Genomic DNA, 14,125 nt, shown 5'->3' on the forward strand with positions numbered 1-14,125 from the left:
AGGATTAAATCAGGAAACATCATCACAGTAACTCAACTATATTTAAAATCTAGGGAGTCAGATTCTCTCTGGAGCTTTAACAGATGTGGCAGTAAATTAAGCAGTGCATTGCTTTCAGCGTCTTTTAAAGGTAGGTCCCTATTTAGTTATTGCTGGAGTGAATTAAATGGCACCTTAGTGGCCTGAAAAGGAAATGTATCACCATTAACATCTTACTCACAACCAGAGAGCGCTTTGGGTGTGAGAAAAGGGGAAGCCGGCATGCTTTTGCAGGTCAGGTTCTTAGAGAAAGCTGGGTGTAGTGGAAAGAGAGCAGGTTTGGCACATTCTGATCTTCCCGATGTCTGGATGACCCTGTAGGAATGACTGCACTTCTCTGGCCAACTGCAGCTTATACCCAAACAGAGCACAACATCATCTCTGTGACACCCAGCCCCCTTTCAAATAGTCACCCTGCCTCACTTCTCTCTACTCCGTGGTGCCTTGTAAAAACTTAGTGCATTATACTATAACACAAGGTTTCCATGTCTGTCCCTTCCTTGCAGAGGCTATGACGCACTTGAAGGCAGGTGCTAAAATCATATTCGTTTTTGAAGCTCCAGTACTTGTGTCTAGGTCAATGGCTATCTGTAGAATTGTGACTGAATTAAAGTACTCTTAAAATGATTTCATAGGAAAAAAACAAGAAACAAAGAATACCTTTCCTGACACTGTCACAAACGTTACAGAGACTACACTTGGAAAGTACAAAAGAATAAGATCTGGTCCTCGTCAATTTGATTTTAGACATTTGCCCATTTTTGATGGGTAAATTTGACTTTAGTTGAATCCATCATTTACTACCTATATATTAAAAAGGCACAGGATACGTTTTTATGGGCTGAATACTGAGTGCCCTTTAAAAGTTACTTAAAGGGAAATTACAGCATCCAATGAAATGTTCAGCCCAGGTGGTGAACAAAGTAAATAAGTACTGAAAACATCATTTCCTCCAGTAATAAAACAGATTTAAATGGTAGTGTACAATTTTATCTTTAGTTATAATAAAGTTTGGAACTTCCCTGTAGAGCAGTAGTTGTCAAACTTTAGTGTGCATGAGTTTTTCCCCTAGTACTTACTGCAAATGCAAATTCCCCAGCACCACCTCCAGAGATTTCGATTCAGAAGTAGATCCAGGATTCAACTTCCTAGGTATTTCTGTTGGGGTGGAGATGGGTGGTACCTAGGTAGTACCACCCACCAGAAGAAACTCTACTGTGAAAGATGAAAAACTAATTTTTTGGGGGGGGGAGGGGCTGTGCCCCATGGCATGTGGGATCTTAGTTCCCTGACCAGGGGTTGAAGCCGCGGCCCCCTGCAGTGGAAGTGTGCAGTCTTAACCACTGGACCATCAGGGAAGTCTCGAAAAACTAATTTGTTGATGAATCTATAAATGTTTTGTTAAAAGTAATTAAGTATAGGCTGGTTCCACCTCACTCCCTCTCTAAATCATAGCTGAGATTCAGGCCTGATGAAATTTTATAAATTGAGAATCTAAAATACAGCTCATTGTACATAGTATAGTAAATTACTGTTATTCTTGAAAATAAGGGGATTTCTATTATAGCCTAGTGGAAATAAAGACCTTAGAACAGAGGAAAATATTACTCTGTTGAATGCAAAAGCATTTTAAAGGAGGACAAGCATGCAAATGAGCTTGGGCTCATTAACCTAGAGCTGAAAATTTTTGTTTGTGTATCACAGAACTGATATGTGGGCTATTGGCTCATCATCCAACCAAAAACTATTCATTGGGAAATTTGAGTAGTAGTATCTTTTTAGGTCCTGAAAAGCTGTCTCATTAGTGAGGTCATTGAATGCTGGAAAGATCTGAATTCTCAAAGACTACTTGGATATATTTGCACACTGGCTGTACAGATCTGTCTCCAAATAAGTAAAACTCTAGGACTCTTTCAGATGAAAACTGGTGGAGAGTTATAGAACCATAATAGAAGTAGGTTCATCCTGACCACAAATCCAGATATTTCTAGCAACAGAATAACAAGAGTTCTTTCCTGGATACAGTGATTTTCCTCCAACATTATGGGCTAGAAGTACCATCAGTTTTCTACCTTTCTGGAATCCACTTGTAAACTCCAATAGACTATAGTTGACTTGGAGTTGTTTCATATCACTGTCCATTAAGGTAGCCATTAGCCACATGTGGCTATTGAACACTCGAAATATGGCTCGTCTGAATCAAGTTGGCTGTAAGTGTAAATTACACACTGAAATTTGAGGACTCAATACAAAAAAAGAAGAGTTAAAAATATTCCTTTGGGGCTTCCCTGCTGGCGCAGTGGTTGAGAATCTGCCTGCTAATGCAGGGGACACGGGTTCGAGCCCTGGTCTGGGAGGATCCCACATGCCACGGAGCAACTAGGCCCATGAGCCACAATTACTGAGCCTGCGCATCTGGAGCCTGTGCTCCGCAACGAGAGGCCGCGATAGTGAGAGGCCGGCGCACCGCGATGAAGAGTGGCCCCCGCTTGCCACAACTAGAGAAAGCCCTCGCACAGAAACGAAAACCCAACACAGCAAAAATAAATAAATTAATTAATAAACTCCTACCCCCAACATCTTCTTTAAAAAAATATATATATATATATATATATTCCTTTGATAATTAAAAAAATATTGATCACATGTCAAAATGATTTTGGGTATGTTGTTAGATAAGATATATTACTCAATTTGATTCACCAGCTTCTTTTTACTTTTTTAATGTGTCTACTAGAAAATTTTAAATTACATCTATAGCTCACATTACATTTCTATTGAAAAGCACTAATATATACCAAAAGAAGCACAAGATTGTTGGTCTCTCTAGACTAAGAGAGTATTGATTTTAGTGCAACCTTAAAATATCCTCTGCAATTTCTACATGAGAAAAGTAGAGACAGTGATGTATTATCTTGTTCATCATTACATGCTTGGTGCCTTGTGAGTACATTATGAATACTGAATGGATGCATGAATGATTGAATCAGCATTACTTTGGTACTGTGCTTGCCTGGGGCCTTTCCAATTACAGGGAGCCTAATTTGATGTGAGTCTCTGGTTGTGTCTTTATCCTACAGTCATCAAATACTTGAACCAAAGTAGCTACATCTTGGAAAGAAAAGTTCTCTCTGGAAACACCCAATCTGCCCAGATTTCAATAAAAATTATATACATTTTAATTTAATCCTTGTCCATGTATTTAAAAAATTGCTCCTAGAAGCTTATGTGTTTCTGAATCTATTACCTAAGCCTTCCTTTTATTAAAAATACTTATCAGAAAAAAAAAATACTTATCAGATCCCAATATCTACATAACTTCTTGAGTATGGTTCTGGTTTCTGATTCAATTTAACCCAACAGACCTGTGCCCACTCACTATGCGCTTGCCTTGGCTAATTCACAGGAGTTAAATGGGACATAGTCTCTCTGCCCTTAACGACTAGTATATAAAATTGAAAAAGTAATATAAGACTCCAGCATGATAAATCTGAGTTGACCTTTCCCCACTGTACTGTCCTGGCACCTTTGTTGAAAATCAATTGACTGTATATATGGTATTCTATTTCTGAACTCTATTCTATTCCACTGATCTAACTGTTTCTCCTCACCCCGATACCACACTACCTTATTTACTAATTACTATATAATGAGTCTTAATATCAGGTAATGAATGTCCTCCAACTTTGCTCTTCTTTTTCAAGACTGTTTCAAGATCTTAGGCCCTTTGCATTTCAATATGTGTATTTCTACAAAAAAAGTCTGATGAGATTTTGACTGGTTTGCCTTGAATCTATAAATCAATTTAGAGATAACTGGTTTCTTAACAATCTTGCATCTTTTGATCACTGAACATGATATATCTTCCCATTTTTTTAGGTTTTCTTTAATTTGTCTCAGCATTGTTTTATAGTTTTTAGTGTCTTGTGCATCTTTAGTTAAATTTATTCCTAGGTATTTTAGATGACATGCAAAATGTCACTGTATATAATTTTTTTAAAATTTCATTTCCCAACTGCTGGTTGCTAGAATACAAAAACACAAATTAACTTTTTATATATTTAAGCTTGTACCTAAAACACCTTGCTACTTTCCTTATTAGTTTTTTGTTTTGTTTTGTTTTGTAGCTTTCTTAAAATTTTCTACATGGGCAATAATGACATCTGTAAATGAAGTTTAATTTCTTCCTTTCCAATGTTTCCTTGTCTTATTGGACTAGTTAGGAATCCTAGTACAATGTAGAATAATCATCCTTGCATTGTTCCTGATCTTAGGAAAACTACATTCAATATTTTATTATCAAGTATTATATTAGCTGTATAGTATATTTTTCATATGTTTATCGGTAAATTCTCTTATATTCTGGTAGTTTTTATTTTGTCAAGTGATTTGAGATGATCATGCTGTTGTTTTCGTTGATTTTGTTAATGCAGTAAATTACACTGATTGGTTTTTAAATGCTAAATTAATGTTGCATTCCTGGAAAAAAGTACCCTGGTCATGGTGTATTATCTTGGGTTTAAATATTGCTTCCTTCAGTTTGCTAATATTTTGTTGAGGATTTTGCTCTTTTACTCATGAGCAATATGGTTCCTAAATTTTTCTTGTAATGATTTTTGTCAGGTTTTGATAAGGTTATGCTGGTCTCATTAAAAGAGTTGAAAAGTGCTCCCTTCCTTCTATTTCTAAACTATTTCAGAAAATAAAAATATGTTTAAGATTGCTATTATTTCTTTCTAAAATGTTTTTAAGAGTTCACTGGTGAAGCAATCTGGGCCTGGAATTTTAATTACCAATTGCTTTGATAGGTTTCGGGCTATTCAAATGTTCTATTTCTTACGTACATTTTAGTAATTCGTATTTTTTAAGAAATTTGTCCATTTCACCTTTTGGCATAAAGTTGCTTATAATATCCTGTTTGTTGTTAGTCTTTAAATGAACGAGGGGTCAGGGTCAATTTCATTACCGATATTGGTAATTGGGTTATTGTATTTTCATTATGATGTAGTTCAAAATATTTTCTAGTATCTCTTGTGAATTTTTTTCTTTGACCAATGGATTATTTATTTATTTTTATTTATTTATTTTGGCCGCACCATGTAGCTTGCGGGATCTTAGTTCCCTGACCAGGGATTGAACCTGGGCCCTCAGCAATGAAAGCAGGAGTCCTAAGCAATGGACTGCCAGGGAATTCCTGACCAATGAATTATTTAGAAGGCTAATTAACTTCTGAATTTTTGGAAATTTTCTAGATATCTTATTGCTATTAATTGTTAATTTACTTCTATTTTTGGTCAAAGAGCATACTCTAAAGATTTCAAAACTTAACTTTTGTTTTGAAACTTATTTTATCGTCCAGTGATTGGTCTATTTTGGTGAAAATGCCATGTGCTCTTGAAGTTGTTGGGTGCAGTGTACTACAAATGTCAATTAGGTCAAGTTGGTTGATAATATTGTTCAAATCTTTTACACTGTTACTGATTTTTAATATACTTGCTCTATCAGTTGCTAAGAAAATGGTGATAAAACCCATAACTATTGTGGATTTGTCTCTTTCTTTAGTTCTATCAATTGCTGCTTCATGGGTCTGGAAGCTTTGTTGTTAGGTGCATGTAAAGTTAGGGTTGTTATGTCTTCTTAAGGAATTGATCAATTTATTATTATGAAAAGATCCTAATTATATCTGGTAATATTGCTTGTATTGAAATCTTCTTTGGTGTTAATATAGCCTCACCAACTTTATTATGCTTACCTTTTGGATAGTATATCTTTTCCTTTCTCCTTTAACTTTAGGCCTGTCTCTCTTTCTATGTAAAGTGCATCTCTTGTAATCAGCATATAGTTGGGTCTTGCTATTTTATCCAGGCTGTCAATCTCTGCTTTTTAATTCGAATTTTTAGTCCATCTCCATTTAATGTAATTTTTGATATTATTGGGTTATGTTTACCATTTTGAGTTGTGTCTACTCTTTATCTCTTTGATCTTTTTCCTGACTTCTTTTAGGTGAATTTGTTTTCAAGTAATAGTTTTATCTTTTTTTGTGATACCTCTTCATTCTTTGTCTTTAGAGACTGTTCCAAGGATTACAGTATGTGTCATTAATTTATTACAGTGTCCTTTGAATCAATATTATACTGCCTCATGTATAAGGTAACAACCATACAATAGTATAATTCCACTTACCCACTCCTGTCAATTGTATATTTATAGTCATATATTTTACCTCTACATTTGTTGTAAACCTCACAATACATTGTTATTGTTTTTGCTTTACACAGTCAATTGTTTTTTTAAAAATATAAGAGAAAAAAAACCTTTTCTTTTTATCCATATATTTACCATTTTCAGTAGTTTTCATTTCTTCCAGCAGATCCAGATTTCAATCTGGTATCATTTACTTTCAGCCTAAAGAATATCTTTCAGCTTGTTTTGTAGTGCAAGTCTGCTGGTGATGAATTCTTTCAGCTTTTGTTTATCTGAAATTATCTTAGCTTTACCGTCCTTTCTGAAGGATATTTTCACTAGATATAAAATTCCGTATTGGCAGTTATTCCCATTACATTACAGATTTCATTCTAGAGCTTTCTGGCCCATATTGTTTCTGATGAGAAGTCAACCTTTATTCTTTTTGTTGTTTCCTATTTGCAATGTGTGTTTTTTTCCCCTGGCTGCTTTTAAGATTTTTGTCTTCACTTTTGACTTTCAGCAGTTTGACTATGATATGCTTTGGTGTGATTTTCTATCATTTACTCTGCTTGGATTTTGCTGAGCTTTTTGGATATGTGGGTGGTTGTTTTATGCTGAGTTTGTAAAAACTGTGGCCATTGTTTCTTCATAAGCGCCCTCCCTCCATTCTCTTCTTTTTCTCTTCTGAGATTCCTATTGCATATCTGTGAGACTGCTTGATACTGCCCCTTAAGTCACCGAGGCTCTGCTTTTTGTTGCTGTTTTGTTTTTTCTTTTAATATTTTTCTCTGTTCTTCAGTTTGTTTATTTTTGTTTTTAATTAATTAATCTTAGTTCCCCGACCAGGGATCGAACCCATGCCCCATGCAGTGGAAGCGTGGAGTCTTAACCACTGGTCCCTGTTCTTCAGTTTGGATGATTTCTTCTGACCTGTCTTCAAGTTCACTGATCCTTTAGTCTTTATTGTCCAAACTGCTGCCAAAGGCATCTGATGACTTTCAAAAAAATTCAGTTATTGTACTTTTTAGTTCTAGGATTTCCATTTTATTCTTTTTATCTCTCCTAAAATTCTCCTCTCTTCACCTTTTTTTGGTAAAATTTTAAAATCCTTATTTATAATCCTTATCTGCTGATTCCAACATCTGGGTTGTCTATGGGTCTGCTTCTAATGACTAATCTTTTCCTTTACTATAGGTCACATTTTCTTCTTCCCATGTCTAGTAATTTTTTAAACTGGATACTGAATACTGTGAATGACACATTGAGAAACACTGGATTTTGTTATTTTCCTCTAAAGAGTTTTGTATTTTGTTCTAATAAGTCATTAAAATACCAGCATATCACTCTCTGCTCCCCCCACCCTGCCTTTTGCCTTGAAGGCAAATGTTAGGCATCTTATAAAACAAGCTGGACTGGAAGTAGGTAAGGGGATAGTAGACTGTTCTTTAAAATACCTTTATTTAATTACCCTGTTTTATATTTCTTTTCTTAAGTTTGCCCCCCATCCTATCTGCTGACTCCAAATGCAGAGTTTCCCCATTTTCTGACAGGCAGTCAGCCTCCTCCCTCCCAAAGCTCTCTCCCTCTGAATTCTATGCTGCAGTTTCCCATACTCTGCTTCATCAGTCAATCCTCTTCCACCTACTTTCCTTCCTCTAGAAATTGAGGCCCTCTTTTCCCTTTTCTTCATTATTGTGGATTTCTATATTTAAAAACCCTTTACTATAATTCAGTGGGGTTTATGATGAAGAAGATATAAATTTATGCCTTTCTTTTTCTTAAAAAATTCTTGATATGCTTTGCCAAATTATTTTCCAGTCACTTGGACCCACTGACATTCAGCTGTAATGCATGCAATTGTTCTCACACTTAACTCTTGCCAATACTGAGAACTATCAATTTTCCAGTTACTAAATCTCTGTATCAACTTACATATTGGACTTGTCCTTGACTTAATTTATTTTACAGAGCAAAACATGAACTGTGGTGGTTGTTTTTTGTTAACAGCACCAGAGAAAACAAATCTTCCTTTTGGGAGAAATATGTGAACTTAGATTCAAAGATTTTCATAATATATGTACAGCCATGTATGTGTTCAGATTTGAAAGTTTCTGAAAACTCCTTTTTCTCTTTAGCTTTTACTTTTTAGTGAAAGCCTCATGTACTTAAAAGTAGACTGAAGGAAGTATACGCAGAATTCAAATCTAAATTTAAAGGATGTCTTAAATACAGAGTAGTTCTAAAACAATTATTTTAACCCATTGAGTTTAGATGATTTCATAGTCTCCTATACAAATGTAATTTCAGTAAATCACATCATTTGATGACAATTAACTTAGTATTGTAAAGTAGTTCTATCTAGAAAAAACCGATAAACAAAAAATAATTTTGTTGTTATAAAATAATGCCTAAAATTGCTAATATCTGTGTTACTTAAAGCATTACCATTCTCTTAAAAGTATCAATACTTAAGTGAATTCAATAGTGTTTTATAATAACCAATAATAAAGTAATTGGTAGTTCTTTAATCATTGATCTTAGTGTTCTTAAGTACTCACAAAAGAAAAAATGGAAATGGAAATTAAACGTCTCAAAAATGTTCCATCTTTCTACTAATCGGTTTTACAAATAAAAACAATGAGATTAGTGCAATCTTTCTGGACAGCAATATATTAAGCACTTAAAAAATATCCATACCCTTTGAGCCCAATAATTCCACTTCTAAGAAAATATGCCAAGGAAATAATCATGATTGTTCATAAAGATTTATATACAAGAAATGTTTGCTATAGCATTGCTTATAATAGCAAACAAATGGAAACAATGCACATGGACAACAGTTTGGGAATAATTAAAATAAACATGGCAAATTGCAGCCATTAAGGTCATGTTTTTAAAGAACATACAATGATGAGGTAATGTTTGTAATGTCATGTTAAGTAAAAAGCAGAATATAAAAGTTCACCCGCTACGTAATATTTGTAAAAACAACCCCTATACATCTGTGCATTTAAAACATTCTGAAATTAAATTTTACGGTGTTTTTTTCTGAGAGGTAGGATATTTTTCCCCTTAAACCTTACTGCATTTTTCATATCTCTCCAATTAATATAAATGCCTTTTAAAAACCAGAAATACAAAATCCATAATTATCTTTAAAAAGCAGCACAGAAACTTAAACTTTTTAATTAACCTACACTTATCCACATATTTTATCATTAATAATTCAAAACAACCAGGAAAAAGGCTTGTTTGAGTTTCTATCATGTGCAGTTATTGTTCTAGACGCCAAAAACACAACAGTGGTAAAAGACATTTGTGGTTCCCATCTTTATAGAACTTGCAGTCTCATAGGAAGACATAAATCAAACCACCACACAAACAAATGTAGAATTACAGCTGTGTTAAGTGTTATGAAAGAAAAGTACACAGTATATGAAATCCTCAATTGGAGTATTTGACTTAGGGATATCAAGAATGAATTCTCCATGGAAGTAACAACTAAGCCCACCTGAAATTACATGAAAAACTAATCAGATGAAGAGGGCATTCCAGGCAAAGACAGTATTTGAGGCAGTTATCAAGTTATTGTCTCTCAACTCCAAATCCACTCTTCTTTGCCCTACTTTGTGATACTGGAGCTGGACGCTGTAAACAATTCTGTTTTGCCAACTGGCAGAACGTTAGCTTTGTCGGTAGAGGGCAACAAAGGGGTCGCACAAGGCGATGAAGACAGGAATACACTTCCTGTCTAGGTTCTGGTCCTTCATTATTATTATTATTCACCACAGGAGCCAGCAGCCATGCAGAGGAGCTCCAGCTGCACTCTCATGCCACATTCTCTGGCTCCCCAGCCCTGATAGTGGCTTTGAGCAGTTCCAGTCTATCTACACCCTATGGCAATGGTGGGCTTCTTCTACAGAACAGCTTGGGCCAGGCCCTATGCCAAGATTTCTTGCCACCGCGAGGCGGCATGCATGTTCCTCTGGGTAGCCACACACCTTGTTTGATGAGGTCAGTCTCAGTTTTAGACTGGGGGACTCTCCCAGTCCTAGTTCCTTTATTGTCCAGTCTTCCTGGAGATAGTAACTGCTCTCTTGACACGTCTAGACCCCTGAGACTCCTTACTTACCCCTTTTAGTAGTTAGCCACCTCCTACAGTTTTAGTTAGCAGTTCTTCCTATTACATTCCTCCCATCCAAATAACTGGTGTGGCTTCTCTCTCCTGACTTGAACCTGACTGTTATACACGGCCAGTACGTGGGACTAAGAGGACACCAGTACGGCTGAAGCAGAAAACAAGAATGGACATGCTGTGCATTGAGGCAGGAACGGGACACAGGGGCCAGAATATGCTGGGCTTGCAGGCGAGGGTAAGACTTTTGGCCTTTATCTTAAGAGTTCAAATATGTGTCATCTGAAAAGATTACAGGATAGAGAATGATTTAGAGGGGAACAGAGTGAATGCCAGGAGATGAATGAGTGGACACTTAGAGCAGCAGAGGCAAGAAAGGATGGTTTTGATGGGAAGGTAGAGGTAGAGACAGTGAGAAATGGATGGATTCCAGGAATATTTGAAAAGGAGAATCAACAGAACTTGGTGATGAGGAAGATGTCATGACTGATGCCTGGATTTCTGGCTTGCAGAATGGATGGACAGTACACTAAGATCAGGAACAATAAAAGAAAGCTAAGGCTGGGAAGGGAGATCAGGAGTTTGTTATGAGCATGTTGTTAAAGTGCTTTGAAATCTCAAAGTGAAAATGTCAAGTAAGAGTCTGAGTTCAGAGAGTAGCCTCGACTGGGATGATGAGTTTGTGAGCCAGTGTACATAATTAAGGCTAGGGTATGGCTGAAATGATCTACAAAAAGAGTATAGCTCTATATGAGAAAGGATTTGGAACTAACCCAGCCTTGATGAGACTCAACAATTAACAGCCAGTAAGAGAAGACTTAGAGGTAAACTTGGTGGGAGCAATTTCCTTGGACTAATGGGGCTGTAAGCCATAGGATAGGTTGATAAGTGAGAGAGAGGTAAAGGAATGGAGACCGTGAGTAAAGACAACTCTTTTAAGATGTCACAGAATAACGGTCCAGTGATGAAGCCCCAAGAAAAGTCTTCACATTACAATTATTGTGCACCTTAATTTGCATTTTTCATCATTCTTCTATCTCTACATGACAGGCTAATTAACAGAAATTCAGAGGAACCAATAACTTTGGAACAGAGACCAAAACAGGTTTATTCAGAAGACATAATGTCAGTCAGTTCTGCCTTTTCGTAACTTCTTTATCGAATACAGATAGACTTTATTATTTCATTCATGTTCTATAAGACTTGATCAGCTCAGAGGGCATAAAAGCTGGAAACTTTCTAATTGGAAGCCAATCTTTTAGTTTAATTTACATTGTCTTTACAAGGTCTCATACGTCATTAATACTTTTACAGGTTTATTTACATTAAAAGATAATAGATAACAAAGTCGCTGGATTAATAAGCTGTCAATGACACAAGGTAGGCATGTTAACTTGATTTGTTTTGCAGACTTATTTCTCTGAAAAACAGGCTTAATTCTCATAGCATTTTGATAGAACCATTTAGATCTTTGTTCAAAATTAAGAAAAAAAAGGGAAGGCCTTTTATTCTTCGCAAGGAGTGCATTCCATTTAATTAAGTCTATTTTTAACTGAAAACTGCCGTAACAAGGTCTGAGTGGGAAGTTACGAAGGTATCAGCTATTCAGAGATGAGTAGGTTTGTGGTTTTGCTGTAAGGATGCAGCAAAAGTAGTTTTCAAATGAGAAAGAGAAGGGAGAGGGCTCTGGATTTCGCTGTACCCAGGTAACAGAAAAACACCCGAGGGGTTTTCATATCCTGTGTCCTCACGTCGATACATCCTATGTCTGTCTCCATCTCTTTCTGCTTTATCACACACACAGAAAGGAAGCAGAGGCCTAAGCCACTGAAAACACAATGTAAGGCCACCCCTAATACTACCTGAACAGTTCAGACACAGTGCTGCTGGAAGCAGATGCTGAGACTGAACAACGCACAACTACAAACAAGAGTTAACACCGAGGATCTGATGCCAAAATAATAGAGTGAGCATAATGATAAATGTGCTCTAAAATATAAGCTTTAAAACGCCTGTTCACGTGACAGTACTTAATGTCAGCTATATATACGAATAAAGTACTATATCTTTAATTAAAAACCAATGGTTATAACTCTACAAGGGCTTCACCTAAAATAATCCTTAATTAAAGTTTAAATAAAACATTGGCTGTTCAGACCAAGATAGCTTGATGTGACAGAATGTGAACAGGGGCATCCTCAGCCTCAATGTCTCAGCATCCACATCTCCTCTTCATCCACTCATGTCACGTATGGCCTTATCCGCGGTTGCTACCCACACTTCCCTTCCTGCCCCAGTCTCTCTCCTACTTGCTGGCTTCACAACATTTACTATAATCTATAATCATTCAGCTGTATTCTGCTTTACTGTGCATCTCTCCAAGAGGGCAAAACCTTTTTAATTTTGTTTACTTCTTCTAGAAGAATTCCTGGCGTATGTTAGATGCTTAAAACATTTCCTGGATGGATAAAGAAATGATTCGAGGGTTTACTTTGTGCCAGATGCTGTGCTGATCACTTCATGTATCTCATTTACCGCTCACCACAATCTTGTAAAGTAGAATATTTTGCAAGTGAAGATAAAAACACAGAGCGGTTAGCTTGTCCAGGGTCACTCACCTAGTAAGTGACAAGGCCAATATTTGAATCCAAACATGTTTAATGCTAAAGCCCTGGTTCTTAGCTATGATATTATGTTGCTTCCATCACGGCTGAGATCCTGGAATATACACGTTTGGCTTTTCTATTAAAGTTCTCGGCAAGCTGCTTTCTTCTTGTTGATCTTTTCTAATCCTCTGGTCCAATATAGGGTTTAGAAAAGCAGGGGAAATAATCTTGTAGCTAGGGCCAACAACAGCATTAAAAAATCTGCCTGGAAATCCTATAGGGAACCTCACACCATAAAAATATTGTAAAACAGTCTGTTGTTGTTGTTGCTTTTTAATAAGAAGCACAAATGAAGGACAAGCAGCCAACATTCTAAAACAACAGGACCCTTTCTCTCACATTTGGTTCAGTTCACCTAGAGAATGAGAAAGCAGTTCTGTGCCAGAGGCATGCCAAACACAGAATCTGCACTGCAAAGGTAAAACGATGGAGCTGCTCCTGTCCTCCAATACAGGGCAGACTGCGAAGTCTGGTTTGTGGAGGTCAGTGAACACTGCATGGGGCCTTCTGTTCGAGACAAGTAACAGGTAACAGAAGAGCTGACTTCCCAGGATGCTTGACAAGATGAGAGGATATAAAGGAAGCCTGCTGGGAAGAGAAGCTGAAGACAAGGAAAGCCCCGCCCCCAAGTTTATCTCAATGGAGCCAGTTGGTGGCCCATAATCCTGCTCCTTTCCTATTGGATGGGAATTGTGTCCAGAGGGAGAAAGACAACACAGGAATCTGAATTCCTGTTCTGGCCCCTACGGCGATAAGCGCCTATACATTTCAGCAATCGGAGCCCTAAGAAAAGTAGTGCAGGAGCAACATTTAAGATAACTGAACCCTAAGGGTATAATGTGCTTTAGTCATTTAGATGGAGCCTTAGAAATAAAAGTGATCCTTGGCATTACATTTGGTAAAACTAAATCTTGATCTACTCCTTGTCTGAGTTTGTACTTGGACGCAGATGATCTTGATCGGATTATGTAAAAGATCTAATTTGAGCTGTTATTAAAAATTCTGAAATACAGAAAAAACTACTCCAAGGCTTAAAAAAGTAATTTTGTACTAAGTTTAAATCAAACTCCCCAACTTCAAAGCTATATGCTGACATGCA

At 36.6% G+C, this 14,125-nt stretch overlaps 1 protein-coding gene across 8 annotated transcripts in view; it reads right to left on the minus strand.

The window, feature by feature from the left end:
• The window catches only part of SPATS2L (spermatogenesis associated serine rich 2 like), a 163,631-nt gene that overhangs the window by 35,602 nt on the left and 113,904 nt on the right, over positions 1-14,125 (minus strand). The gene's annotated exons all lie outside the window — the stretch shown is intronic.

Source organism: Globicephala melas, chromosome 7 (assembly GCF_963455315.2).
Source record: "Globicephala melas chromosome 7, mGloMel1.2, whole genome shotgun sequence".
NCBI classification, from domain to species: Eukaryota; Metazoa; Chordata; class Mammalia; order Artiodactyla; family Delphinidae; genus Globicephala; species Globicephala melas.